Source organism: Dioscorea cayenensis, chromosome 18 (genome assembly GCF_009730915.1).
Source record: "Dioscorea cayenensis subsp. rotundata cultivar TDr96_F1 chromosome 18, TDr96_F1_v2_PseudoChromosome.rev07_lg8_w22 25.fasta, whole genome shotgun sequence".
NCBI classification, from domain to species: Eukaryota; Viridiplantae; Streptophyta; class Magnoliopsida; order Dioscoreales; family Dioscoreaceae; genus Dioscorea; species Dioscorea cayenensis.
The window spans coordinates 9,499,234-9,506,138 of record NC_052488.1 but is presented as its reverse complement, the minus strand read 5'-3'; positions in this window follow the sequence as shown (position 1 = coordinate 9,506,138).

Sequence of the window (6,905 nt, the reverse complement as noted above, 5' to 3'; positions counted from 1 at the left end):
TTAAACTAATTACTATTATAATTATACTTTTGACAGTGGCCAAAGAAGACTTGTTTATAGAACAGTTAGATGTAAAAACAACATTCCTTCATGGTGACTTGGAGGAAAATATTTACATGATGCAGCCACAAGGTTTGAAGTATAATGAAATGAGAATATGGTTTTCAAACTTCAAAAAAGTTTGTATCGTCTTAAACAAACCAAATACAATGGTATAAGAAGTTTGACAATTTCATGAGTAAAAATGGAATTCACAGATGTGAGGCAGCTCATTGTTGCTACATTAAATTTGTGGGTAACTCTTATATTATTTTACTGCTATATGTTGATGACATGCTGATAGAAGGCAAATACAAACAATAGATTGACAAGCTAAAAGTTGAGTTGTCAAAGGAGTTTGTTATGAAAGACTTGGAAGCTGCCAAACAAATCCTTCGAATGAGGATTGAGAGAAAAAATGGTATCTTAACATTGTCACAGGAAGAATATGTGAAGAAGGTATTAAACAAATTTCACATGGAGAATGTAAAGCCAGTGAGTAGTCCCTTAGCACAATATTTTAAATTATCTAAGGAATGCTCACCCTCTACTGATCAAGAAAAAGACCATATTGCACAAGTACCTTATACTTCTACTATAGGTAGTCTCATGTATTCTATGGTTTGCACCATACCTGACATTGCATATGTAGTGGGAGTCGTGAGAAAATATATGAACAATTAAGGGAAGCAGCATTTGGAAGCTGTAAAATGGATCTTTAGATATCTAAGAGGTACAACAATATATGCCTTACACTTCAAAAGGTCAGCTTTTGAATTATATGGTTTTGTTGATGTAGATATGGTAGGAGATATAGACAGCAAAAAGAGTACTACTGGGTATGACTACATGATAAGTGCTTGTGTATAAGTAATGCGAAGTATTCTTTTCTTACATTGAGCATTACTTTTCTCAGACTTTATCGCTTATTCTTGTGTATATGTGTTCTTTTGTGCATGTGGGGTTGTGAAGATAATTGTGGAAGAAAGGAACCAAAAGTAGATCATGGATGCATTTGTTGTTGAAGTCTTGGAGTGAACAAATGTGAAGACACAAGTTGTGCTCAAAGACATGTGAATGTGTGCCAACCTTCATTGTGCTCGAGTGAACACGCTAATTGCAGAGGCATAAAGGCAATCAGACTCATGTGTTCTGACTTGTGCAATGCTAGCAATATTTTCGTCAATGTTGTTTAGTTGAAGACGGAATGCGATATACCACATGGATGTGTGCCCATCCATGTGGCCTCGATTAAAAGTGTGGATTCGGGATTGTTTTGGTGAAGAATTATAGCAGTTTACCATAGTAAAATCACTGTAGCAAAAACACTGTATTAGTTTCTGTTCACAGCTTGCAGGAAATTAACTTCCTCAAATTCACACGGGCATGTGAAAATTCTACATGGCCGTATGGATGCCCGATTCCAGCCCTTATAAAAGCTTCGATTTCAGACGTTGAAGCGATCATTTTCCAATCATTTTCCTATCTTTTCTCCATCTTTGGAGGCACTCGTGGCTAGGGTTTGGAGAAGCTTTGGCTAGGTTTTTGGAGTAGTTCTACGGCCTTCGACATCGCGTTCTTTTGGAAGAGAGTAATTGGGGAAGCTTTCATCGGCATCGATTCGGCGAGGTGTGCCCTTGGCTTGACGAGGAAACTCTTAGAGAAGATGCGACAACTCTACAAGAACATCGATACAGACTATGAGTGGATTTTACTTATGGATTGCATGCTTTTACATTCGATTTCATTGTTGATTGTATATTGCTCCATGGAGAGCTAAACCCATAGTGGGTACTTGGACTTGTAAACCCTAGGATTATTTTGTTTCATTGACTCTTGTTTTGCTTCTTTAATTGATGTTTTAATTGAGCTCCAACCTTGAATGCTTGTTGTATTGATTTTCCTTTATAGTGACACTAGGGTTGAGAATCTATCTTGGTAATCCTTGTGGTTGAGTGACACACCATGAGGGTTAGATAAAACATGGTTGGAGAAAGTCGACAGGGTGAGTCGAGAGGTAGCGGAACGTCTCCTTTTTCTTCTGATGTGATTTATCCTAACTCCACGTTCCAAGAGTTCTTTACGGTCATGATAGAGTGAAGTGATAAGAGACATACTCCGCTGGGGCTTAGTTGCCCAAGCAAGTGAGTGAAGCGTTGAAGTAATCCTTAGTGCTGGAGCTTAATTGTGATTAGGGGTCTTTCGCCTAGATTAAAGGGTTAGATCTATACTAGGGAATAGGGTTTATCACTTAGAGTCCCTAGAGCTTCTTGCAACCCCACACAGTGTGAGATGTCGAGAGTATCCCTTTCCGCTGGGGCCTACTATGAGGGTTAGTCACGGTTGACCTTAGATTTGGGACCATGTGTCTTAGGATTTCCACGACTCATTGGACATCAGTTAGGAGGCATAATGAGGAGTCTTGCACTTAAAAAAATAATCCTAGGGTGAGCAATATCCGGGTGCCCCATTTTCTATCGATTGCCTCTCCTTATTCCCATTGCGTCTCTTTCTTCTTTTCTGTATTTTCATTTGCACTAATATTGTTCACATAACTCTTGAATCATCTTCACTATAGTTAAATAGCAATTCTAGTGATTCTGAGCATTATTCCCTGTGGATATGACTACCCACTTACCAGGGTATTTTATTACTTTGATAACCAGTGCACTTGCGGTACACACACGCAAGGGGTGTGCCACTACACTTTGCGAGGTACATCAATAAGTTGGGCTCTTAGCTACAGAAAATAGTGGCACTATCTACCACAGAGGCAAAATATATAGCAATAACAAAAGCTAGCAAAGAAATGGTATGGCTATAGTCATTCTTCAAAGAACTTGGCCAGACATAAGAAAAAGGGCTCCTATACTGTGACAATCAGAGTGCTATACACCTGGCTAAAAATCCTATCTATCTTGCTAGAACAAAGCACACTTAGGTAAGGTTCTATTATATCATAACACTCTTGGAAGATGAATGTTAGTATTGGAGAAAATCCTTGGAAGTCAAAATAAGGTGGAGTCGCTATCCTTGGAGAAAAATTGTTTCCATTAAGAAGCTGAAGTTGTGTTCAACTTTAGTTGGTCTTCCCCATGAATAAAATGGAGTCGCTATCACTGCAGTACAGACATAATACTTGATTTATCTCCAAGTAGAAGATTGTTAAAAATGGAGATAAATCTAGTTGCCCATGCGTTCAAACAAAATAAAAAAACTCACTCATGTTAATTGTTGGTGGCCATTAATTTTGAGATTGAAGTCATGTTAATGGTTGGTATCTATTAATCTTGACTTTAAAGCCACCTTGTGTGTAATTAGAGCTACCCATGTGTTGTTTTCATCCAAACTCTTTGCCTACAAAAGGGGGAAAATCTTTGGATGATGTGGTGTGCCAAAATTCATAAGTGTTCTTATTGACAACGCCCCTTGCGTATGTCCCGCAAGTGCACGGGTTTGTCGAAGTAATAAAATCCTAGATGAGTGGGGTATCGTATCCACAGGGAGTAAGGAATAAAAACACTTAAATTGTTTCTTAGCTAAGTGAAAGATGAATAGTGATATGTGTGACAAGATGTGAAATAACAAAAGTAAAAGAACAAGAAAGAGAGCACAAGTAAAGGAGAAGGTAAGGCAATCGATATAAATGGGGTACCCGGATATTGGTCTGCCTAGGACAATCGTTTTAAGTACAAGAACCCTCTATTATACTTTCTAACTGATGCAATAATGAATCGTGGAGATCCTCAAATACATGGTCCCAAATCTAAGGTCAACCATGCCTAACTCTATACATGTCCCGGAGAAGAAATTGAATAACCTCTCAACCTCACACTTGAATAGAATTGTAATGAGGTCTAGAGATTCCAAGTGATAAATCCTCTTCCTAGATGTAGACCGAACCCTTTGCTCCAGGTGGAAGGTCCCTAGCCACAATTAAGCCCTGGATGCTAAAATCACTTCAACGCTTCACTCCGTTGTACCAACAACTAAGCCCTAGCTGAACGTCATCCTTTAGCCCACTCACTCTACTATGACCGCAAAGAACTTGAGGAAATGATGGTAGAATAAATCACACCGGAGGGGAAAGGGGATGCTCCGCTACCTCTCGACTCACCCTCTCAACCCTCTCCAATCTATCTTTGTCTAACTCTCGTGGTGTGTCACTCACTCACAAGGGTTACCAACAAGAACTCTCAACCCTAGTGTTACTCTAAGGGAGTATTCATACAATCAAGCATTTAAGATTGAAACTTAAATAAAACATCAATTAATTGAAAGCATAATAAAGAGGTTCAATGAAACGAATACATCCTAGGGTTCACAAATACCCAAGTATCCACTAGGGGGTTTAGCTCTCCATGGAGCTAATTACAATCAATGAAATCAAATGTAAAAGCAAAGAATCCATAGAAAACCCCCTCGATAGTCATGGCGATGGTATTGTGGAGAGTCCTTTACTCATCCAAGGGTCCCTTTGTCCTGCTTCGGATACACCTTGCCGGATCGGTGCCGACGAAAGCTCTCCCAGTAACCTTCTTCTAAACAGAGCGCGATGTCAGAGACGTAGAACCTCTCCAAATCCCTAGCTAATACCTCTCAAAACCCTAGCCGCCGCTCTCCCTCAAGTTGGGGAAAAGATGGAGAAAAGAATCCTGAAATCGGGGCTAAAATCGGCCTTAAATAAGGCTAGAATCGGGAATCCACACGCCCATGTGGGCGCCCCTGGGAATTTTTCGCACGACCGTGTGAAATTTTCACACGCCCGTGTGGATTCTCTGTTTTTATCCTTTTTTGGCTGGCTGTGAACAGTACCTGCTATAGTATTTTTCTACAGTGTTTGTTACAATGTCCTGCTACAGTGCCGGCCCGAAACACTCCCGCATCCATGCTTTCATCGAGGTAACGTAAATGGGCACACGTTTACGTCGTAGATCGCCTTGCTTCTTTAATAACGGACATGTTGGTAGAGATCTTGCTATGCATGCACAAGCCGGAATGCTTGAATGTGACTGCCCTTGTGCCCCTCCAAATTATTGTGCTAATTTGAATACGAGGAGGTTGGCACACATTCACACATTTCGAACCCGACTTATGTCTTCGCGTTTGAACCTTCTCAAGATTTCCTCCAAATGGTGCATTTACGATCCACATTGGCTTCTTTCTCTAATATTCGGCCTCACAACCTTATCTGCATGAAAGTAACATAAATACACACATATTAGCGTTAAAACCCAATATAAGTAATGCTCATCATAAAGAAAGAACACTTCGTATTCTTATCACACAAGCACTTATCACTTATGAACAAGCAAGAGAAAAAAATCAAGAGAGAGTGAGTGTAATAGTTCTTGAGCAGAAATATTGTAAAATCCTTTGAGTATTCTTAGAGGGGTGACACACAAAAGAGAGTGTGTGGGGTGTATTTTTGTGATCTTGAACAATTCTTTATGGTGGGTACTACAGTAATAGATAGAAGCAGGACGTAGCCCATTTAAGGGTGAACTTGTATAAATTCTGGTGTCTTGTTTCTTCTTTACTCTATTCTCTTATTTTATTTTATTTTTATCATTCTTGTTAAGTGGAATTTAGGTTACACAATCCTACAAATTTTTAACAAGCGCCCCAAAGATCCCTCGAAGAATATGGAAGACGTGGTGAATTGAGGATTTGATTAATATAGAACCAAATTGGTTGGCAAAGTAAAACTGGATGAAAAGGTGATCTACAGATTCCAGCTCTGCATGACAAATGACACATGTGGGCGTAGGTAACCTGTTACATTTTCTTAAAGCAAGGTTCTCCAATGTGATGATTTTGTTGTCTCACGCCAACCATTTGAATAGTGAAATTTTTTGGGGACAAAGGTTTTTAAGATTATGCAGTTTATGTTATTAATTTAAATAAAAAATAATAAAAACAAGTAAACCTACTATTAATTATAATAAAAAATAACAATAACAACTAAACCTACCATTTTCACATCTAAGGGCATCAAGAAATTTTTTTTTTGAAATAAAAGAAAACAAAAGATAATTTCAAATGCATAAATTAAAGTAAAAATTAATTTGTATCTCTCTTAATCACACTGCTTAATCAGCTAAAATACTCAGCCTCCCCAAAAGTCTTGTTTGGTGCCCCTTTTACATTGAGTCCTATGAGTTGTTAACCATTCTGAACTTGGCATTAAAAATCACATGTGATTACTTTTCTTTTTTAAAAATAATATAAAAGATATAGCATTACCTTAAAGCGTAATGGCAGCCTTAACAAACAAAGAGACATTTGCCATTTGATTAGAATAAAGTTGGCTTATGTTGGACAACCAATTCATTTATATTCTTCGAATACTAATGCTTGGTTTGGTGAATGAATATATGGCTAAGAAGTTTTTTTTTTTTGTTTTTTTTACTATTAGGTAGCAAGCACCCCCATTTAAGGGATTGTTAAAGGGACACACATGTAAAGAGGTGCACCAATTATTGTAGCTTACTAACTTCCTAGAAAAATCCTCTTGCCCTGCAACCTTGGAGAGGTGAAACCCTTGTTTCTCCCACAAGAAACTCACATCTTGATTGTGAATAGTATTAATAAACAATATTGACCCCTTATCTACAGTGCATGAACAGCTGCTAGGGGAAGGATTCTAAGTCTTGTCCTTGCCCTTACACTCTTGTGTTATACCATTGGATTATCCAATGGTTGACTATGTCAAAGAAATTTACAAAACAATATCGATTTGCAATATATTTATATATTTTACCATTTATTATAATATATGATCAAGACTTGCCCTAAAACTAGTGCAGTGGACTGGAATCCTTTATAGTTTAACCAAAAGTAAAGAATTTTAAATTTGAAGGGTT